The following is a 24,531-nucleotide window of genomic DNA, read 5'->3' on the forward strand; positions in this document are numbered from 1 at the left end:
GAGTGCTTAGGAAATATTCCATGAAGATTCACTGCAAAAATTCCATACAAAAGGTTCTGGAATTCCACTGGAGTTCTTTGAGAGTGTTGTAAGAATTTTAAGATAATTTTCTGTAGGAGTTGCTATTGCTTTAGCCCCTCTTTACACTTGTGCCAGAATTTCAGCTTCTGAATCAGTGAGGCTCCCAAGAAAAATGGCTCCTAGTTTGTCTTCTTTTTCTCTGTTTCATTAAAAAATTTTTTCCACTGGAAGCATCCTCACTTTTGATACCTGCTGAGGATCTGAAAGCAGTAAGTAGATGACTGACTATGGAAAGACGAAACAAAAAAGTGGAAGGGTTGGGATCCCTTGGAAGAGGAAAGAATCATCAAATCTCCTTCCTCTCCCTAAGAATGTTTGTTATGAATAATGTTTGTTGCTCAATGTATTTCACACCTGGTCTGGTGTCTGGGGCAAGAACACTGGAGCAGGGGTCTGGAGTCCTAGGTACCAGCCTTGCCATTAACTCACTGCTTAATCTTGGACCAGTCTCTGGTGTCAGTTTCTCCTTTTGTGAATTAAGAAATGTTGGGCCAGGAAACCTCCAAGGGTTCTTCCAACCCTGACAGTCTGTGATTCTGCAACATTATGGTGGTGATGATGATGATAATGGTGCTGATGGTGATGATAATGACAATGGTGATGGTGATGACAGTGTTGATGCTGATGGTGATGATGATGATGATAATGATGGTAGTGGTGATGGTGATGGTGATGATGGAGACCATGGTGATGGGGATGACAGCAGTGATGCTGATGGTGGTGATGGTGGTGATAGTGGTGGTAATGGCAATGATGGTGAGAATAATGATGATTTCTGAGCTTGTGACGAAGGTGTTAATGATGGTGGTGGTGGTGAAAATGATGGTGGGGATATTGATGATTGTTGAGATTATGAAGATGGTTGTGATGATGGTGGTGGTGGTAATGGTGATGATGGTGACAGTGGTGATGGTAATGACTGTGGTGATGATGGTGGTGGTGATGATTGTGATGGTGGTCATGATAGCAATAATTATCATCACTGAGCACTTATTACTATTATGTTCTGATATTATGTTAAACACCTTACCTTCTGTTTTTCAGTCCCTACATCAACCCTATGAGATAAGAACTATATATTTTTATATCTTCTAATTTTTAGATAAGGAAACTGAAGTTCCCAGATATTTATCAAGATCACATGGTTGATAACCAGTAGAATCAGCTTCCAACCCATAACTGTCCCAGCCCACCCTTAGGCACCATACCACGTTGTTCCTCTACCACTTGCTGCCCTAATCTTTAGACATGGAAGAAAGTTCTCCAATGTCTCATGCAAAGGAAGCAAATAGGACCTGTCAGAGCAGAGGTTCCCTGATGTTTTCAACCTTCAGGAACTCCTACTTCTCACATCCCTCCTCACTTCTTCATCCCTGTTCCATCACTTCAGTTTGACTTGCTTCTTTTGTTTGCTCATTGCTGCTCCAGGATCCCACTGACCACATTCTCCTTGTGATCCATCTTGCACACACTGCTGAGTGATTTTCTACAAACCATGTGGTCTCATCACAATGTTCTTATGCTCAGAAATCTCCAGCAGCTCCCACTAATGGCTAAGAAATGAAAACCCCTTAGTCCATTCTTCCAGGACCTCCAAAATCTGGGTTATTCTAGCCTAACCCGTCTCATCTCTTGCTATATCTCCTTCAGACCCTGGGCTAAATTCCATCTCTGTGACTTTGCCATGAAGATCCTTCTGCTTAGCATGGCTTCCTCCTCCTCCTCTTTCCTGCTTCCCCCTACACTGAGGTCTCCCAGACTTCTCCAGTGGGCATTCAAGAACTTTCACATGTTGTTCATTACAAAGTAGCATGTTCTGATGCAAGGATGCGTAGTGTTTGGGCTGCTCTTCTCTTGCAAAATGAACAGGGTAAGTCACTAAAGGTGAGAACCATGTCATCACCCAGACCTGGCCCTGCAACTAACTGGCACATGACCTTGGGCAAGATACTTTACCTCTCCCAGCCACTGTCCTCATTTCATAAAAAAATGAGATTGGAAACAATAAATCCTAGTTGGCAGAGGTAAAGAGAAATATGAAATGGGATAAAAGAGAAAGATCTTCCTGATAAGCTTTAAGAGTTTTAAAGACAAGAGTGCATGCATGGGGCCCGGTGGGGCAGAGGTGTTTCAGAAGGTGAGTCAATTCAATTCCCCCACCCCCTCCACTTCCCCCAGCACACTGCCAGCACCTATAGTATAGTCGTCTGCATTTGGAGCTTGGCATCATGGGCACTTTAAATTCTTCTCATCTCCTTTAATGATCCTAATTCCTTTCAGGAAAGTGCCGCCATGATCCCTTTGCTGCAGTGGAGTGTACTGAGGCTTAGAGATAGCACTCGAGGCTGCATTGGTCCATGTGACTTACTCGTAGCCACCTGGCTCCACTGCCCCTCCACTAAGTGGTTGAACGTTCCTCGACTGAGCAGACCTCCCGGTTCCCCCAACCTGGGGTGTCTCTGTGCACATAAACAGACCACGTCCTTTTCCTCAAGGAAAGCCTGCTGTCCGAACTCCCATGAGAGGTGGGTCCTTATCAGCAACGGGACAGACCGACCTACAGGTCGAGTCTAAATCCCCCTTGCTCAGGAGGGGGTGCCATGAAATTTCCATGTACCTGTATAGGAATAGATAGGGTAGGTTCGTAACGGCCACTGTTATGAAGGTAAGGAGAAAGTCAAAGGTAAGGAGAAAGTCCAAGCTGGAAAGGACTTTAGCTGTTTTATTCTGATGGAAACGTGGGTTCAGAGAGGAGGAGTGATTTGCCCAAGCCCTTGGCAGAGCCAGAGGTGGATCTGGAGACTGAGTCGCAGTTCACTGCCCCTTGTCATGACTAGCCTCTCCGTGTCCCACTTCTGCAAGGCCTTGCCCTCTGCAAGGACTAACCTCATCAGCTCCTTTGTGCTTTAATGGGTGATAATGTTGTGTCTTATTATACTTTCCAAGTAGCATCTTCTGTCATTTTCATTTACAATATTCCCACCATGTTTCCAGCCCTGTGCTTGTCACCATGAAAGTTACAGTGAAGGAGTCAAAACATGAAGGAGACAAAGTCTTTTTTCTCCTTAAGGAATTCAATGAGACGTGGCCACCTTACAGGGGTGGAGTCAAATAAGGATTTGTTTTTCTCTCACATGATAATTCCAAAAAGAGGAGGTGAAGGATCCAGGACTCATCAGAGCCCATACCTCTTTCCCTATCGACTCAGCCATCTGCAGCCTGGGTTCCTTGTCCTCATGGTCACAGGGTATACCTTCCTCCACTCCCACCCTCATGGTGTCTTTCTGATCAGGAAGAAGGGGTAAATGCCAGGGGCAAAAGTGTGTATGCCAGCTGGTTCATTCATGCCTAAGACCTTTCCTGGGAAGCTCTTCCCCACACATTCCTTTGGCCACTGCTTAATGAGAGGCTTAATGAGAGGCTGGGAAATTGTGTTTAAGTTGGTACATTGCTGCCTCCCCAAAAGGTTCAGTGCTCTTAGAAAGAAAGGGAGTAGATATTGACTAGACTACCTTCTATTTCTGCCACAACAGAATCAAAGAGTTCCTAAAATTGTATGCAAAATTAGGAATATTTAAACATGATTTTCTGGGGAGAGAGTCTGTAACATTCCCTAAATTTTCAACAGCACCCATTGGATTGAATATATTTGATCCAAATTGGGACTCATGAAACAGCAATTCTATAGCTGAACTTGGATTATTCATGCCCACCCTTAGTCAACTTCTTGAGGGTTATCAGCATGGGGGTAGGGTGGGGGACATTAGGGAAATGACACAAGCTTCCAAGGCAGAGGATCTCGTTTGTGCTTCCGCAGCCCAGCTGTGTGACCATGGGAAAGTGTCATAACCCCTCTGAGCCTGAGTTTCTTGGTCAGTTAAAAGGAGGGAAAAAACTACCTTAAAATGTTATAAGAATATTTCTGCTTCTTGCACAACAGTAGTAACAGGAATAAGATTTAACCTCCCCTAAAAACCCAGATAAAACATGAGAAACAACAGTTTTCAGATATTGGACATCAGGCAGTGCAAGAAGCAATCCCTGAAAAACTGAAAACAAACAAGAGGTTCCCTACAATTGCCCAGATTTTGGCCTGGAGACCATTTCCAGAGAGCCGTGCAGGGAGGTGGAGCCCAGGCAGAACTTGGCAGTGTCCATGAGCTGAGGAATGGAGTTGGGAGTTCAGGTGTATGACATGGCTGTAGTTCACAGGGCAGAATACTAACAAGGAGAGAATACACAGAGAGATCTGCAGACAGTCCCTCTGGAGTCTTCATCTGAGTACTGCTTAGCACATGCATGGGAGGAAACCACCCTCCACCAAAGAATTAGAGAGGAAAATCCCTACAGCAGAAATGGGCCAGGAATAGAGTTTTCATCGGCCAGAGTGGGAAAACCTGTCAAAGGACAGGTCTAATGTCAAAGGACATTAGATAGAGTATGCCGAAGGGTATTTATTGCCTTGGAAGTGGGTAAAATTAGCTCTAGACTAAAGGCTTCCCTGATATCATCTAAAAGATTAAAGGCCAGTGACAAAAGGAACAAATGGTTTCCAAGTCACTTAACTGTGTCACAGAAAAAAAAGCTCAAGAATACTTAGAATATAAAAATATCCAGCACACAAGAAAATAAAAATCATAATAAATGGTACAAAAATTACCAGGGGGCCTCCCTGGTGGCGCAAGTGGTTGAGAGTCCGCCTGCCGATGCAGGGGATACGGGTTCGTGCCCCGGTCTGGGAGGATCCCATATGCCGCGGAGCGGCTGGGCCCGTGAGCCATGGCCGCTGAGCCTGCGCGTCCAGAGCCTGCGCGTCCGGAGCCTGTGCTCCGCAACGGGGGAGGCCACAACAGTGAGAGGCCCGCATACCGCAAAAAAAAAAAAAAAAAATACCAGGAATGCAAAGAAGCAGGAAAATACAATCTAAGATGAGAAAAATCAATCAGTAGAAACAGAACAAGAAATGGCACAGATGATACATTAAGAGGCAAGCATCCTAAAACAGTAAAAATAACTATGTCCGAGAAAGCAGAGTAAAGAATGGGCATATTAGGTCAAGATCTGGAAGATATAAAAAAAACATAAATCAAGCTTCTAGAAATGAAAACTACAATATCTGAGATTTTAAAAGCAAAACACTTCATGGTATTAATGGCAGATTAAAAACTGCAGAGAAAACAAAACAAAAAAGGATTAGTGAACTTGAAGACATATTAATAGAAACTATCCAAAACTGAAACACAGAGGGGGGAAAAAAAGACCAGGAAAAAAATGAACAGATCATTGGTGAGCTATGGTACAACCTCCAATATGTTAAAATAGGTGTAATTGTAGGAGAGGAGAGACAGGGAATAAAAGAAACAATATCAGAAGAATTAATAGCTAAAAACCTTCTAAATTTGATAAAAATTTTAACCCACAGAGTTAGGAAGCTCAATGAACCCCATGTGCAAGAAACATGAAAACTTCAGCAAGGCACATCATAATCAAATTGCTTAAAACAAGTGATAAGAGAAAACCTTAAAAATAGTCTATTTTTTAAAAGACACATTATGTATACAGAAACAATGAGAAGAGTAACAGCAGGTTTCTCATTGGTAACAATGCAAGCCAGAAATAAGTGGAGTAAAATCTTTGGAGAATTAAAAGAAAAAAAACCTATCAAATACATTTTTATACCCAGTGAAAATATCTTTAAAAAGAAAGGTGAAATAAAAAAGGTTAGGGTTAGGGAAAAGGACATACAAAAATTACAAGCAGCAGAGCAGAAAGCAATACTACAAGAAGTATTAAAGGAAGCCACTCAGGCAGAAAGAAATGTATTGAATGGAAACCTGGATCTACACAAAGGAAAAAAAAAAAAGCACCAGAAATGGTAAATATGTTGTTAACTATAAGGTTTTTTTTCCCTTATCTTTGTTGTCATTAAAACACAATGTACAGTTTATAGCCAAAATTATTATGTGTTGTGTGGTTTATAACATGTGAAAGTTGAATATATGATAACAATAGCACAAAGGCCAAGAGGGGGTTGATTCTTATCCTATATGTGAAGTGGTATAATATGACTTGATGGTAAACTGGGGTACATTAAAAATGTAAACCATCAACCCTAAAGTACTGCTAAAGAAGCAAAAAGAGTTAAAATAAGCCAAAAAAGGAATTACAAAATCTTCATAAAAATAAAATTAAAAAGATGACATAAAAGATGGGAAAGGGAGGACAAAGAACAGATGAGACAATTAAAAAAACAAATAGTAAGATGGTAGATTTAAACCCAACCATATAAGTAATTACATTAAACGTAAATAGTCTAAACACTCCAATTAAAAGTCACAGATTGTCAGATGGGATTTAAAAACAAAACCCAACTATTCTTGCCTACACAAAAACCAGTGTAAATATACAAATTTGTTTTTATAAAAAGGATGGGAAAAGAACATGTTAACACTAAGCAAAAGAAAGCTAGAGTTAGCTACATTAATATCAGACAAAGTAGATTTCAGAGTAAAGAATATTACCAAGGATAAGGAGAATAATTTCAAAATGATAAAGGGGTCATTCATCAGGAGGAAATAACAATCCTAAATCTTAAATCCTAAAGTCTTCTATTAATAAAACTTTAAAATATATGAAGTAAAACTGATAGAGTTGAAAGGAGAAATAAACAAATACATAATTAATGACAGATTTGACCACCCCCTCTCAATCATTGCTGGAACAAGTAGAACAAAAATCACTGAGAACATAGAAAGGCTGAATAACCCTATTACCTAAGTTGACCCAACTGATATTTTTAGAGCCAACAAGAGCAGCATATACATTTTTTTCAAGTGCACATGGAGTACTTACCGAAATAGATCATATTCCGGGTCATAAAACAAGTCTCAATAAATTTAAAAGGATTCATGTCATATAAAGTATATTCTCTGTTCATCCTGGAATTAAATTAGAAATCAATAACAGAAAGATATTTGGAAAGTAAGTAATGCTCTTCTAAACAATCAATGGTCAAAGAGGAAATCTAAAGGGAAATTAGAAAGTATTTTGAGATGATTGAAAAGTAAAACACAACTTATCAAAATGTGTGAGATGCAGTCAAAGCAGTGATGCCCATTTTAGACAAAGAAGAAGGGTCTCAAATCAATGGTCTCAGCTTCTACTGAGACTTTGCCATGCTGGTCAAGTGTGTTCCACATATGCTCTGCCGTTGGTTAGTATTGGTTACCCTGGGACTTGGGTGGTCTATTTATTAGATTAGTTCTCAAAGATATCATGCATAGGATAAGATCTGCACACTTATAGGTCAGGGGGTGAGAGGAGGGAGGTAAATCCAGGAATTCATAAACAGCTTTATGAGGTCACTTTTCAAAGTTCTTCCCCCTCCATGATTTCCCAAGTACTTTCCAGGTCCCTGGAGCTTCCCTTCTCAGTCTGCTGGCAAGAAAGATGGGACTCAATTACTCTACTCTTCCTCACACTCTACAGCTGTACCCACATTTAGAGCCAAATGGCAGAAGGAAGGAGAGAGGAAAAGGCCATGAGGGTTGACCACACTCAAGACCACAGCTCCAGCAATGGGAAGAAAACATTCCACCTCCTCAGCTTTGGCTCCTCCAGGTTCTTACTACTGGCACTTCCACAGCTGCCTGAGGTTTCCTGGGGATTGGGAAAGGGGTGTGAGAGAATGGAAACTTCAGGGAATTTCCACACTTGCCTGGGGGTTGGGAGTTCTATTTCTCACTCCATAAGCTGGAGATAAGGGTGTCTTCTAGCACTCTCTGGGCCACAGGGCTCACTTTCAGGATTCCAGATGCATTTTAAAAATGGTAAACTATTTCTCAGTGGCACTTCAAATTCTGACATTCTTCCTCCACTATCACATCCTTTTCAGAGTCTCATGTAGCTGCTGCATGCATTCTGTCCAGGTTTTAGGGTTGCTTTCTGTAGGAGAGACAGATGCTTCCTTTATCTGAGCTGGAACCAGGCCCTACAACTGATTTTTGCAAAAGTGCCAAGGCAACTCAATGAGGAAAGGATAATCTTTCAATAAATGATGTTGTAACAGTTGGATAGCCATATATGAGAAAATGAACCCTGACATTTACCTCAAAACACATGCTAAAACTAAGTTGAAATAGATCATAAATCTACATGTAAATGAAATCTAAATGTAAGAGCTAAAACTATAAAACTTCAAGGGGAAAGCATAGTGATTGTGGATTTGGCAAAGAGTTCTTAAATAGGGTACAGAAGCCGCAAACTATAAAAGAAAAACATCAAACTGTATTTTGTCAAATAAAAAAGTTTTACTTTTCAAAAGACGCTCACAAATGAAAAGACAAGCCACAAACTGGGCAAAGTGTTTTGCAAAACACCTATCCAGAAGAGGGCTTGTATCTAGAGTATATAAAGAATTCTTACAACTCACCAACAAGAAATCAAACAACTAATTTTTTTAAATGGGCAAAAGATGTGAATAGCCACTTAACTAAAGATATGAATATGAGAAATATTCACATGAAAAGATGCCCAGGGTCATTAATCATTAGGGAAGAGCAAATTAAAACCACAAAGAGATACTACTGCACACCCACTAGAAGGGCTAAATATAAAGAGAGAGACTATGCCAGGTGCTGGAGAGGATACAGAGCAACCTTAGTTTCACACACTGCTGGGAGGAAAGTGAAAGGTTTCAGCCACTTTGGAAAACAGTTTGGGTGTTTCTCAAAAAGTTATACCACTATATGACCCACCCATTCTACTACCAGATATTTAGCCAAGAGAGATGAAGACATATGTCCAGACAGACCTATACACAAATGTTCATAGCAACTTTATTTGTAATCGCCCCAATCTAGAAACAATTCAGATGTCCATCAGCAAGTGAATGCATAAATGGATTGTGGTATGTCTATTCAATGGAATGCTACTCAACAAATAAAGAAGGAATGACCTTTTGATACATGCAACAACATGGATGAATCTCAAATTCATCATGCTGAGTGAAGGAAGTCAGACAAAAAGGGTACATTCTATATGATTCTATTTACATAAAATTCTAGAAAATCTGTGGTAACAAAAGAATAGTGGTTGCCTAACGTATGGAGAGAGAAGGAGCAGGAAGATTCCAAAGAGATAGCAGGAAACTTTGAGGGAGTGATGATTTTTATGTTAATCAGCTTCATTATGATGATAGATTCAGGGTCATATACATATGTGAATATTTTATGAAATTATACACTTAAAATATAAGCAATTTATTGTATGTCAATTATATATTTAAAAAGTTGTTTAAAAAAAGAAGAATAAAAAGGTTGTTAGAAGAGAAACTGAAATAATGGATAAGAAGGCTGTAACAACGTGAGTTACAAATTCCAAACATAAATCCTTTTCAGTAAGAAGAAAATAGTCCAAAAGTAAAATAGGTTCCTAAGGAGAGGACTGACGAGATCAGATGTCTAAATGCTTTTCCTGTGCAAAGGCTTGGCCTTAGAAGTCTACAGGAGCCAACCCAGTACATCATCTCAACAACCTCCTAGGTAGAGTGAGGAAACAGACTCACAGAGAAGTGAGGTAACTTGCCCAAAGTCACACAGCTAGAAAGTAGTCAAGCCCAGAATAGGAATCCAAGCAGCGTGACTCACGATCTTGGGCTCCTTACCATGACCCTTTACTGCCTCCCCTCCTGGCTCTAAATGCTTCTCATTCAGAGAGCTGAAAGCAGCTGCAATTCTGTTCCCGGGCTTACATTACGTATGGGTTCTCTCTTCTCTGTGGGAGGCTCCATGGCTCTTGTCACCAACCCTAACCCCAACCTAAGCTACAGTGTACTTTCCTTCCCCTCTTTCCTAGTCCCCCCACTACCACTGCACCCCTTTGGGACAGTTTAGAGTTCCAGAACCTTCTAGAACCTTCCTGGTGGTTTCATGCCTCTGTGCCTACACTCTTGTGAACCCCCTGCCTGATCACGCTCCCTGTCTTGCCAGCCACACCAGCACTTCGTCTCAAGATCAGCTCATCTGTGAAGGGCTCTGACCCAAGCCCCCACCCCACCCCTGCCCCGCAGAATGGCTCCCTCCTCCTCCTCTTCTCCTGTCCTGTGCCTCTGCAAGACTCTGGGCCTGGCCACTGTTTGCAAGCTAGACAGCCTGGCTCTCAAGGATGCAAGATTCTGGGATAGGCACCAAAATGTCATAGTAAATCATGTGGGACAGGAAGAGGCTAATTGGGGTCAATCTTGTAAATGAAATTTTAAATTGTGAAAACCATTTAAAAAATGTAGTCTATTAAAACTATGGACTAATTCCTGGGACTGGTCCAGACAGATGAGAGTTGACCCTTCAGGAGATCTTGACAAAGTGAGGACAACAGGACACACCACATAAATAGCATCATTTTTTACCACAACATTGGAGGAATTCATCAGTGCTCCCAGGGGCCTCTCCCAAGGTTTTGCTATTCAAATCATCCTTGAAAGCTCCTACACTGTCCTCACTGCAGTGGGTTTGCTCATCAAATGTTCTCTGATTTAATACCACCAGATCCTCATTCGATCCCCATTTGGCTTGTGGCTAAAGAAATTCTTGAAAACCAGTGGTAGGCAGAATAATGATCCCCAAGATGTCCATGTCCTAGACCCTGGAACCTGTGACTATGTCACCTTCCATGGAAAGGGGAACATTGCAGATGTGATTAAGGTTAACAGTCCTCAGAGACAGAGGTTACCCTGGATTATCTTGGGTAAGCCCAATGTAATCACAAGGGTCCTTATAAAAAGGAGGCAAAAGGGTCAGATGTAGAGAGAGAGAGATAAGCATGGAAGCCGACACCAGAGGAAATAGAAGCTGCTAAGCTGCTGGCTTTGAAGATGGAAGGAGCCACAAGCCAAGAAATGCAGGCCACCTCCAGAAGCTGGAAAAGGCAAGGAAGCGGATTCCCCCTAAAGCTTCCAGAAGGAACCAGTCTCAGTTTTAGCCCCACTGAGACTCACTTCCGATTTCTGACCTCTAGAACGGTAAGATAATAAATTAGTGTAAAGTCACTAAGTTTGTGACAAGGTGTGGCAACAGCTACAGGAAACTAAGAAAAAAAAATTTCACCCTTTTATCTGTCTCCAGGAAGTCACGCATCTTCAAAAACTTTATACCACAAACTGAATTATGACCCCCTTCCCCCAAATTCGTGTGCTGAAACCCTAACTCCAATGTGACTGTATTTGAAGATAATTAAGGAGATAATTAAGGTTAACTGAGGTCATAAGGATGGGCCTAGTCTGATAGGATTGGTGGCCTTATTAAAAGAGAAGGACCTCTCCCTTACCCCCAGCTCTCTCTCTCTCTCTGCCATCTGAGGACACAGTAAGAAGGTGCCTGTCTGCAAGCGGGGAGGAGGGTTCTCACCAGAACCTGACCATGCTGACACCTTGATCTTGGACTTCCAGCCTCCAGAACTGTGAGAAAATAAATGCCAGTTGTTAAGCCCCCAGTCTGCGGTATTCTGTTACAGCAGAATTTCCTTTGCAACTGCAGTGGATGCTGTGATAGGCTACCAATACCTGTGTCCCTCCCGTTGCCCCACTCAAGTCCTCCTCGCCCTGCTGACAGGAGCCTCACCTGGGTTACACCCCCCCCCACTGGGGCAGACAGAATGGAATGGCTGGTCAGTGCCAGGGGGGCAGGAGCCTGGCCTTGATTGTGGACAATCTGAAGGTCATCCCAGCCGCAGAGCTTCCCATGGAGAGCAAGGCCTCTGCTGAGGTTGCACTGAGGTTCAGCTTCTCCTCCCGGGGCTCCTCCCCTCACTCCCTTGATCCAAAGGTGGTGTTGGCTGGATCACTCCTCAATAAATTCCCTGTGTGCAAATCAGTGTCTCGGAGGCCATTTCCTGGGAACTCCACTTAATACAGCAAACGTTGAGATTGGATTGCTTGCTGCCAGGTGGGTCAGGTGGCCTCAAGAGCTGATCTGGCTTCAGCAGAGAGGGATACACATTTGTGGTTTTAACCAAGTGAATTCTGGAGTTGAATACGGACGGCTGCTTGCTGGAGATGACATCGTAAGCGATCATTCCATCAGAGTCTCTCCCTGTTTGGAGATGTTTGCTTCCCTCTGATACTCCATACCTGCCAGGACTTGGATAACGAGCCCAGGTGTAAAGGGGATCGCCTTGAATTTGTCTTTCGTGTCTGCACATCACCTTCAGCTTAGCCCAGCTGCCTGCTGAATACCAACCAAAGCCACATGGAGCTTGAGAGTCGCCCCACAAACCCTGCCCGGATCTCTGACTCCCAAATCATGACATAGAACAAAATGAATGTTTTAAGTCTCTAAGTTTGGGGTCATTTGTTACCCAGTGGTAGCTTATGGGACCATGATTCCCTCTACCTTCAGACAGTTGCTCCCTCAGAGACATGAAGTCATACTAGATGACTAGCAAGTACTACTGCAGGAGTTGGGGAGAGATCAGAAGGGCAAGGAAAAAAGTTCAAGGCCCTAATAAGTGTCAGGCCCCACACCAAGTGCTCCCACCTCTGTAATCTCCTGGAGTCTTACTCTGGCTGGACGAGGTAGCAGTGCCTCTCCCCATTATACAGAGCAGCACACGGAGGCCTGGAGAGGGGTAATGTGACTCACTCAAAGTCACACCACTAGTTAGTGGTGGCCGGTACTCCTGTATTCATTCATTCAGCCAACGCCTGTTGAGTGTCTCCTGTAAGCCAGGCTCCAGATGATGTTCTGGGGACACACAGGTGAATAAAAAGAGTACAGTCAGTACCAGGGGTTGGCAGTGGCTGTGGGGTGGAGGGTACAGATTTCAGTGGGGTAGTCAGAGTGGGCCCATCTGAGAAGGGGAGGTTTGAGTCAGTATGGAAGTGGTGAAGGCTGGAGCCAGTCGGTCTGGGGCCCAAACTCTGTAGCCAGCAGCGGACAGATGCCCCATGATCTCCCTAGCGTGACTTGAGAAACTCAGGCTCCTCCAGCTGTGCTGGGCACCAACCAGGGCCCTCGGTCTGGGGCAGGGCTGGGCAGGCTGCTTGGCACCAGATAATGATGCCTTCGCATCGCCCACGCAGGCGGGTGCACCAGCTCCGGTGCTCTGTGTTAATTGCTCCGAGCACAAAGGGCCATATAATTTGGATCAAAAGGCCCTTTCTTCTTGGTGAAGTCTTAACTGTGGCACGTCCTGCTGCCCGGGGGTGAGCTGAGCCAGGAGCACTGCCTCTGGAATCGTGCAGTCAGTGTTCTGGTCTCAGCTATGCCACTTGCTGATGTGTGTTGCTTAAACCTTTTCCGGCCTCAGTTTCTTGGCCTATAAAATGGGAGTGAAATCTGCCCCCTGACTATGTTATGGCACTATAAGTGAGGATCAAGTCAGGAAGACGGTGTGAGAATAATTCCATAAATATGTCCCAAATTCCACGCTTTAGCTATACCAGACAATTCGCTGCTTTTTGAACTCACTTTGCATATTCATCCATCCATCTATCTATCCATTCAGCATTTCCTATGTGCCCACTTTGTGTGAGGCATGGGTTCTGGGGTTGCAGAGATCACTAGGATGGAGTCACTGGCCCGTAAAAGCCAATTGTCTGGAGAGGAGATAGGCAAGGAAATAGAAAAGGATAAGTAGAGAGCCACCACCGTGTAGGAGAGGGGAATTTGGGGCTGGGCTTTGAAGTTTGAATAGGAGTCTGCCCCTCAAAGAAATATGGGAAGACATACAGTGCAGAGAGGCAAGGCAAGTTGCAGTGTGTTGGGAATGGCCAGCAGCTGAGGGTAGCCCAAGTGGGCGGGGGAGGGTGCATAGGTGATGAAGCTGGGAATGCAGCGTCTGGGTTAAAGGGGCCTCTGCAGGCTGGCAGGAGAGTCTGGACTTGGTCCTTCAGCCACATGGAAAGATTTTTAGCAGGGGAGAGATAGCATGAACTTTATTCTAGGGGAAGGGACCCCTAGAGGCAGTGTGGAGGGTGAAATGGTGAAAGGCTGGGGGCAGAACAATCTGTGGGAGGCAGTTTCAATGGTTTAAACAAGACTCATTCATCCGCTCAACAAGTACTCTTTGGGCACCTACCAAAAGCCCTGCACTGGGTAGGTTCTGGGGGTACATTCTCATGAGAGAAGACCATATACACATAGGCAAGTGTGGGATGCTGACAAGGCCCACAGAACTGCAGCGCAGATGGATGTGGTTGGTTGGCCCCCAGAATCCCTGCTCATCCCCATCTGCTGCTCCTTCCTCAACTGCAGGGACTGGAAAGCCAAAAACTACATTCCCCAGACTTCCTTGCAGCTGGGGCTCCAAGACAATTAGGTTCCACTAAGTGCATACAGTTGTTGGAGCAGAAGAAATGGCAGTGAGGCTGGGCCTTCTTTCCACTGCCTTGAGCTAATTTTTGTGGGCACCTAGGGTGCTTCTCTGCAGCCAGCAGCCTTACAGTGAGTCTGGACAGGGACAGTGTCCATCCTCTGTGTTCCAGTGCACAGCACTGTGCCTGGTGCATCCGGTTTGGGGAACAAAACTGTTGACCTATCAATCTTCCTGGCTAGATGGTGAGTTGTGGGTCTGCAGGGACTGTATCTTAGTCACCTGAGTCCCCATGGACCACCATGGGGCGTCCCATCCCTCCCCTCTGGCAGGGAATGTCAGGCGCCTCATGGCCCAGGCCAAGGTGGCAGGTCTGTTACCCAGAGCTGCGGGTACCGTGGGGAGGCGCATCGAGGAAAGAGCAGCGGGGGCAGGCCAGCAGAGGGGCCACCTGGCCGGCACTGTCACCCTCATCGCCTTCTCCACGCTCCATACTTCCCTGTGCATGGGAGGCCCACGTGTCTGGTGGGCTAGGGGTGGGCTGCACCACGTGGGTACACAGTGGGCATCTGCCGATGCTGAGTGCACAGCACACCTCCCTGGGAGCCAGAAGGCCTTGGTTCCAAACCCAGCTCTGCCAATTTCCAGCTGCGGGCTGCGTGCGAGTTTCTCAGTTTTCTGTGCCTCAGTTTTCTCATCTCTGAAGTGGGATAGCTACTCTTAGGGTTTGTCACAGGTCCATCCTGGGTAACAGACTCTGTGATTTACGTGCAGATGGAGAGAGAGAGAGAGGGAGGGAGGGAGGGAAGCAATACCCAGCAGCACTGCAGATACAACACGGGCTCAGGAGAAGGGCTCAGGAGGAGGGATGGCCCTTCAGACAGAGCTGGCCCCTCCCTGGATTGGGGCTGATCCTCCCTCCTCCTCTTGACTAAGATGGGTCTCTAGCTGAGGGCATGTTTGGAGAAGGACTCAGGAGAGAGCCTTGGCCACCAACACTCCCCAAAGCTGAGAATTGAATGTCCCCTCCTGAAGGAGGACTGGGGCCAGGAACCTCGCCATCCACTACAGGCTTGCTGGGAGAATTAGCTGTTGCTATTTCTCTGTGCTAATGAACTCAGCAGTGACACCTCCCCCGGTGTGAAAAGTTACTATTATATTTGTAGGGGAGCTGAGTTTGGGGCAGGCTGCCCAACCCTACAGGTGAGGGAGGTGAGGGAGGCAGTGCCCTTGGGTGAAAACAACCTTGTTCCCGGATTCTGGAAAGTGTCTCCACTGCAAACAGATGGATCCGTTGGAGCGAACTCGGGGGCAATGCCAAGTTGAGAGCTGGGTGGCTAGGGCTGCCTTGGATCCGTCCACGTTTCCCAAATAAATAAGCTGCACACCATGCAGTTCCCCACTTAAAATAAACCCCATTTCCCCTTGGAACAGAAACTACAGCTTAGCGTTTCTTGGCAGCCAACAGTTTCCAGAAATTCATGCAGGTTAAAAATAAAAATGCAAAGCATTATGATAATCCCTCCTGTCCCTGTGGCACTTTGCAGTTTGCAAAGTATTTTCCCAACCATATTTCACCACACACCTCCGCAACCATCTTTGGAGGGTGGTTGTTTTATTCCTAATGGTAGACAAGGAAACTGGGGGCGGGAAGGCAAAGTGGGTGAAGCAAGATCGCCAGGAGTAGCGCAGGCCCGTGCAGCTCCGTGCTGAGTGCCCTTCCACTTTGCAAGTTGTTTTCATTAAGGAGCAAGGCGTTGGATTTAGAGAATGAGCTACCTGTGTGTGATGTTCTTGTTAATGTATTAGGTGAGACTGGGAAAAACTTTCAACCTCAGGCCCAAAGCTCATTGACCTAAATAAGGTTGGAATCAGAGTTCTCATCATTTGAGCCTAAACCTAGGGGACATTTCTCAGTCTATATCTTACTTGGTGTTGATACCAGTTAGGGTCCAACAGGAAAGAGATGGTATTTTTCATGTATGGTGATTTGAGAAGATTTAATCAGGAGACTGCTTACAGGGTGGGCAGTGTGACACAGGGATCAGTTGGTGGCTCAGTCTTGGTTCCAGACCCATTTGGGGGCCAAGCTCTGAAAGCCTGTGGGATAGATCCATCCTGGAGGAGAGAGAGAAGGGGGTCCTCTTTCCACTGACTGGGGCTGTGTAACCTGAGAGGCCAGACCAAGGTCACAGCTGGACTCAGGCAAAGAGGTGTGGAACAATAAGACTTGACAAAATTCAGGTCTCCAGAAAAGTGACTCGATGAAAGGCCTCTCCCACAGGTAGGACCCAGCAGAGAATGGGATCTGAGGTCTGTGGCCATCACTGCCAGCCATTCACGGGGCTATGGACCACAGCAGCTGGAGTCCCCTGGCTGGAGTCCCCTGGTCTGACCTCATGTCTTGCGGAGCTGTCAGCCTCAGGTTTACCATTTGCTCTACCATCTGCTAGCTGGGTGGTCATGGGCCTGTTACCCACTCTCTCTGAACTCCAGGTTCTTAATCTATAGCAGTAGACCCTTTACCCGTGGTCGTCAATCTAGAGTGAAAGCAAGGTATTCCCAAAGTGTGTTCACAAATAAGCCTCTGAGAAAGAAATGTTGCAATGGGACGTGCTGCGATGATGCCATGGGGGAGCTCGGCCATGCCCAGGCACAGCAAAAACATGTAATGCCTGTCTCCTCTTCCAGGAAGTCCTCTGCGACTGATGTCACCTTCCTGCATCCCCTTTGGGCTCCCAGCTCCCTACCCTAGGACATCTATCATGGCATTTTCCAGCCCACTTCTTCAGGGTCCCTTCACCTGCCTTCTGTCAAGACTGTGAGCTCCTTGAGGGCAGGCCCTTGAGGTTTTTCTCCCTGTAACCCCAGATCTGGCACACTTCCTGGCACCTAGGAAGCCAATAGCTTATTGTGCCCATGACTCGGCCAATAGTTGTTGAATGAACAAATGAATGAACTTGACCCCCTAGCACTGCTGTGAGGCAGCTGGAGCAGTCAGTGTTACCCTATCTTAGAGGAAGGGGAACAGGTTCTCTAAGAGTTGAGATGACTCACCAAGGACACAGAGAGGCCAGTCAGCGGCTGACTTTGGGTGAGAAAGTTCCAAGGACTTTTGAAGGAAGATAAATCCTGGGGCTGTCTTCTTTCTAACTGACTATGGAGGGCACTGCTCCATGACCCTCAAGAATGCCTCCTGGCCTGAGAAAAGCCAGAGGAGGCCCACGGGCCAGTAACCAGCCAAGGGAGCAAGAAAGGGCTGTTTCTCAGAAAATAATGGCGCCCAAATCCCCGTTTGCCTTATTTAATGCTCCAAATTTTCTGAGAGGCCTAATTGAACATTCCTCCGTGGAACCCTCTAGGTGGAACAATTAACCGGCCTCTTAGCAGCAAGCAGCTCCCTGGGCAGGCCCCAGATTTATGTCTCGTGGGGAGGCAGCCTATTAGCTGTGGCCATAAATCTCAGGGCCCTGGCTGGCAAGGTGGATTTTAATAAAATCATAGGGGATGGAGGCAGGCTGGGGTGGCAGATTTCTGGGGGGAGAGCCAATGTTTGCCCATAATTAATCGGGACGCCTTTGAGCTCTGGGGAAATGCCCAGGATTTTAATGAAAATTCAGGATCTGGAAACAGTGACCAGTTGGCAACCAAGCCAGTATCCCTCCTGAGAGGGGGATCAGGGAACTGGGTGGGGGGGCCCAGGTCACCCCTGCCAAGGGGTCTTGAAGTTGGTGATGTTCAGTGGACTCTGGGACAATTATTCAGGTTGTTTAACTATGAGAATACTTTCATAACAGTTGGCAAATTGCTCCTCCAAGCCCCTAAGGGCCTCCACTTTCCAGGGACCCTTGTCCAAGAATCTTTGGAAACAAGAGGGGAAACAAGAGGGGAAATGCCTGGCCTGGCAAGGGTCTTCCTGATCCTGATGGAGGCCTTCATTCCTCTTGGTCAGTGCTCAAGGCCTTCCTTTGAACTTGGCTGACCCATTAGACAAACCCTCCCACATTGGAGCACCCCAGAGGCCCATCCCAGAGCCTCTTTTCATCCCTCCCCTTCTCTCTTCTCTGCCTTCTCTTGCACGTCTATACCTCCAGTCCACATCCCCCTCTCGAGCTCCAGACTCACAAATGCATCTGCTCCCTTATATGTCTAATGGGCATCTCCTCTCTAACATGTTCAAAACCGAATGGTTTCTCCCCACCCCTTCCTCCTTGGCCCCTCCATCCTCATCTTAACAAACAGAGCTACCTTCACCCCATGCGCACAGGCCAAAAACACAGGAGAGTCCTTGATTCCTCCCTCCATTTCCTCATCCCTCAATAAGTAGCCAGACCTTCCTCCAAAACTCATGTCACCATCTTCACCAGTTCTGCTCCAGTTCAAGCCCCTTGTCTCAGTGAGCATGGGCTGCCACAACAAAATATTGCAGACTGGAGGGTTTAAACAACGGATATATATTTCTCATGGTTTTGGAGGCTGGGAAATCCAAGATCAAAGTGCTGGTTGATTTGGTTCCTAGTGAGAACCCTTCCTGGCTTGCAGATGCCCACCTTCTCACTGGTGGAGAAACATAGCTCTCTGGTGTCTCTTCCTTTTCGTATAAGGGCACTAATCCCACCATGGGGACCCCGTCCTCATGCTCTCAACCAAACCTAATTACCTTCCCAAAGCCCCACCTCCTAATATCATCCTTGGGGGTTAGGGCTTCAACATATGAGTGGGGCAACATAAACATTCAGCCCATAGCACCCCATAGGCTCCTGCCTGGATGACTGTGTCAACTCCTACTTTATGTCCTTGCTTCCACTCTTGCCTGCCTGTTTCCTCTACACAGCAGCCCAAGAGAGCTTTTAAAAATGCAAATAAGGTCACGTCACTCCTCTGTCAGGGACAATGAAGGGTCTGGGATTTTAACCTACTTGCCAGCTAACGAGTTAGCCTGTCACAGTTTCATGGATATTGGCAGAGACAGGAGACTCTTGGGTGAGAGACAGAGAGCTGTGTATTACTGGCACCAATGGCCGTAGCCAGGGCATCATTATTTTCTTGAACCATTTTTCTAAGCCCCAGTTGCCTGATTCCCACAGGGTGATGCAACAGGGCCAAGAAATTAGTGCATGGAGAGTGGGTTGCATTACAGGAAAGGAACCCCAAACTTAGGGAGCCCCAATAGTTTCTAATGAACTACAAGTAAACCTGCCCTAACTTTGCCCCAGAGGGAGATGCTTCTCTTCATCATACTAGACAGTACGTGAACCCACCCTCTGCTTGGGAGGCAGACACTCTCTTTATCTTCCAAGACTGTTCATATACAAACATCTGTGGAAAGACAGCATGGAACAAAGGCAGTCAGTGCTTCTGATCGTCAGAAATGGACAGACCCATAGAGGAATGTCATTGTGTTAGTTATCTATTGCCATGTAACGATATTGCTACAATCATAGTGGCTTAAAACAACCTATATTTATTATCTCCTAGTTTCTGTGAGTCTGAAGTCTGGAGGAATTTTAAGTGGGTCCTCCGCTAGGCTGGGTTTTCATCTGGAGGCTTGACCAGAAAAGGAACTGCTTACAAGCTCACATGGTTATTGGCAGAATTTAGTTCCTTATGGCTGTAGGATGGAGGGCTACTGTGTCTTGCTGGCGGTAAGCTGGATGCTGCCCTCAGCTCCTGGAGGCCATCTGCAGTTCTTTGCCCAAATTTGGGCTTCCCCCAAATGGAAGCATGCCTCATCAATGCTAGCAAAGGGGAGTCACTTAGCAAGATGTGTGCTTCAGACTTATGAAACCTAATCATGGGAATCACATACATCCCATCAGCTTTGCCATATTCTATTGGTTAGAAGCAGGTAACAGGTTATTCCCACATCCCCAGTCCCAGAGGGGATTACACAAGAGTGGGAATACCAGGAGGTAGGGATCATGAGGACCATCTTAAGAGCCTGCTACCGTAGTCTTCCAACATCCTGGCTTAAAACCCAATGGCTTGGGACTTCCTGGTGGTGCAGTGGTTAAGAATCCGCCTGCCAATGCAGGGGACACGGGTTCGAGCCCACGTCTGGGAAGATCCCACATGCCGCAGAGCAACTAAGCCCATGCGCCACAACTACTGATCTTGTGCTCTAGAGCTTGCGAGCCACAACTACTGAGCCCGCGTGCCACAGCTACTGAAGCCCCATGCCACAACTACTGAGCCTGTGCTCTAGAGCCTGCGAGCCACAACTACTGAAGCCCACGTGCTCCTAGAGCCCCTGCTCCACAACAAGAGAAGCCACCGCAATGAGAAGCCCACACACCACAACGAAGAGTAGCCCCCGCTCACCGCAACTAGAGAAAGCCCGCGCTCAGCAATGAAGACCCAACGCAGTCAAGGACAAACAAACAAACAAACAATTTTAAAAAAAAACAGTGGCTTTAAGAGTGTGCATTTTATGGTATGCAAATTATATCTCAGCTAAAACAAACAAACAAACAAAAAACCAACAAGGGCATCTCACTATTCTTACGCCTAAAGCCAACCTCCCTGCCCTGACTTATGACACTCTATGGGCTTTGGCCCCTGCCTATACCTCTGACCTCACCCCCTAAGGCTCTCTTCCTCTCTCCCTCTGACCATTTATCCTTCTGTTTCCCAAACAAGCTGGCAGCTTTCCTGCCTCTGGGTCTTAACACTTGCTGTTCCATCTGCCTGCCACACGCTTCCCCTCCTTTCCCACTGCTAACACCCTCATCATCTTCACCAGTTCTGCCCTGGTCCAAGCCACCTTCGGCTCCTGCCTGGTCACCTGCAGTCAACCCCTACTTTGTCTCCTGGCTTCCATTCTTTCCTCCCTCTCTCCTCACAGCAGCCTAAGAGCTCAATGTTACTCCCACAAAAGGCCTCCCCGACCACCCTGTAGTTATAATAACAGCAGCCGATACTTCCTGGGGACAGCACACTCTCCCAGCTGCTTCACAAGCTCCTCATTTAACCCACCAGACAACTTAATGACAGTATGTGTGGCTGTCATCCTATATTTCAAATGAGGAAACTCATATGGCACAGAGAGGTTAAATAATTTGCTTGAGGCCACGCAGATGGTCTGCTTTAAAGGCCGTACTCCTCCCCAGGGAGACATACCCAGCCCAGGCCCCTCCCACCCTGGCTCTCATCACATCACTCCAGTTTCGCAGGCCTGCGCCCAGCCCTATCTACATACGTCTCCTGCGCGCACCCGGATGACGTCTGCCTCCCAAAGCCTGCAGCCTTGTGAGAGGGGGACCCTGGCTCTCTGGTCTCCAGCACCGGACACACAGTAGCTGCTCCACGATGATATATTAACGTGAATCCATTTTGTTCTCAGCAAATAGTGGGTGGGAAACCATTTTGGAAACCACATGGGCCCCATATGGGTCTGAGATTAGCCAAAGCGTTCTCCTCTCCGGGAAGGAATCCGCACCTGCCCGTGCCACGTGGAGCGATCCCAACACTGGGACTTGGTGTTTTCTCTTGTCACTTCTCACTGTGGGGAGGGTAGCAGGGAGACGTGTACTGTCGCAGATCAGAGCGTGGATTTGGCATCAACCCCGACTCTGCCTCTTGCTAATAGTGGGACGTGGCCAGAGACCCTTCACTTGTGAGTCAGGGTTCACCCAAGGTCGGGGGTTACAGGGAAGGTGGGCTGTGGCACCACCTCTAAGAATCCATCTAAGCCCCAGCAGGTGTGAAAGCGCCGGGCACTCAGGAGGGCTCGCTGACTGGCTGTTGCCAGCATGGCTCAGAGCAGCGTCGAGGCCTGACATGGCGCTGAGAACTTTGGGTGAGTCGTCACATTTCATTATAGGAACCGTGTCCTGCAGAGGTCATGGCCATCCCCACTTGCTCTGTGAGGAGAATCTGACATTCTTCAACTGGACCAGTCATAAGCACCACAAACCACAAAGGAGTTCTGTCTGATAGCTTTGTTTGTGGAACATCTTGAGGAGATTTAAATCCAGTATAAAGTGTACATGCAGATTCCCGATTTCCATCTCCAGAGGACAGGGGAGATGTCTCAATCATCTGGGGACTTCTGTGCCTGGGAATTGAAGGTGCCAGGTGGATGATTATTGGAAGCAAAGCATTCCCTTCAGAGGAGAGCTTTTACTAAAGCCTAATAGAAATTTCTCACCTCTTACTGGGCTCTTGGACCATGAAATGGACAGTGTTATAGGGAGGACTGGATTGACCTATTTTCCCTTCCCCATAATCCCCTGACCTCAGTTTCCCCATCCACAAAAGGGGAGCAAAAGTCTCTAACCCTCGGTGCACTTGTGAGGATGAACTAGTTAGAGGGTGAAAGATGCTTCATTTGTCTGTCCCAGGTGCAGAGCTGGGGCACCATAAACATTGGTCTGATCCCTACCTCGATGTTGACTCCTTGCTTGGAAACAGGAGGGCTGGTCCGGCAACAGGGGTTTCAGCATGGAGATGGAGAGGCAAGTCCTTTCTATGTCTGTGCGTGACAGTCCTGGGAGGAGGGCAGAATTAATCCTTCAGGTGGGGACTCTCAGATGTCCCCAAGACAAAGAACGTCAGGAATTTGGTGGGGGTGGGAGGTCGGCATCAGCAGACAACCGTTTTCAAAGCAATTCCCAATCTCTCAGCCCAGGAGTCTTACAGATCCTTCAAGACCTTACTCCTCATGCTCAGGGACCTCAAAGGTCATCTGGAGTGGCTGATTTCTCTCATTTTTACACACGAGGAAACCAAGGCCCAAACAGGGTGAGTGATTTGCCTGAGGCCTGGAATTCCCAGAGGCCTGCCCCTGTCGTGGGATGGAGTTATAAATCAACGCCTGCTGTGGATTTGTCTTTGAGTCTTCTGCTAATCTCTCGTGTCACAGCTTAAATGTCACTTCTCAGGGAGGTCACTGCCAACCTCTCTGCAGGGGACCCGTCTATGAGCCCAAAGCAGCCTGCTCTGTGAAGCCTCACACATTTTTCTGGAAGCTTCTCCATTCAAGTCTGCTTCGCTGGTAGAACATCAGTCCTCTCTGTGGCTGCTCATCTCTGGTCCTGAGGGCCTGGTACAGTGGTGCCAAGCAAGCAAATGTGTGAATCTTTTTACAAAGCATAAATCCAGCAGTGGGAGTTGGAGCAAGTAGGTTCTTTAGTGCTGTGTTTAGTACAAAGCCCTCCTTGGATGTGTGCTCCTTGTCTCATCACATCACATCCTCTTGGATTCCGGTGGACACACCCAGCTCCCTCACAGCACTCGGAGAGCTGGACCTTGTCCACCTCGCCTGTGTCTCCTGCAACTTCTGCCATGGTTCCCTGCGCACAGTAGGTGCTCCTGGAGCTGCGGGTGCAAAGTGGTAGAGTGTGCAGGGGGCCTAGGTTTAAATCCAGTGCTGCCACGTAAGAGGTGTGTGGGTTCGAACTCCAGAGGCTTCAGCTTCCTTGTCTGCGAAATGGGGCGCACATCCCTGAGGAATGTGGGTGGATTAAACGAGGTAATGTTATGACAGGGCTTAGCAGAGTGAATGGCACATAGTAGGTGCTCAGGTGCACGAGTCCTCCAAGTGCCCTATTTGGTATCTGGTCTTTAAACATCCCCGCCCCGCCGCCGCCCCGCACGCATCCCCTCAGGCTTCGTCCTTCCATGATGACCCCCAGGCTCTGCACCTTCCACCCCACCGGCAAATCGCTTTCCCTCCTTCAAAAGAACAGCCACATCATCTGCCAGCAGCCTCTTCACGCTGGGACCTCTGCCCACAGGGCCTTCCTCACTCTCCAAGCAGTGAAGACCTTTCACTCTCAAGTATCACCTCCACTAGGAAACTCTACCCAGCCACCCTCACAAGTGGATCCAGTCACCCCTCCAGTGGATCTAGTCACCCTATAGGTAGATCTGACCGTGTCCCCAGGTGGACCTGGTTACCCCACAGATAAATCTGACCACCGCCACAGCTCTGACTACCCCCATAAGTAGATCTGGTCACTCCCACAGCTGGATCTGAGCACTCCCTCCCTCTTCTGCTCCCCACCAACCTGTGCATACTTTTTTTTTTTTTGCGGTACGCGGGCCTCTCACTGTTGTGGCCTCTCCCGTTGTGGAGCACAGGCTCTGGACGCGCAGGCTCAGCAGCCATGGCTCACGGGCCCAGCCACTCCGCGGCACGTG

The sequence above is a fragment of the Mesoplodon densirostris genome, chromosome 1, assembly GCF_025265405.1.
Source record: "Mesoplodon densirostris isolate mMesDen1 chromosome 1, mMesDen1 primary haplotype, whole genome shotgun sequence".
NCBI lineage: Eukaryota > Metazoa > Chordata > Mammalia > Artiodactyla > Ziphiidae > Mesoplodon > Mesoplodon densirostris.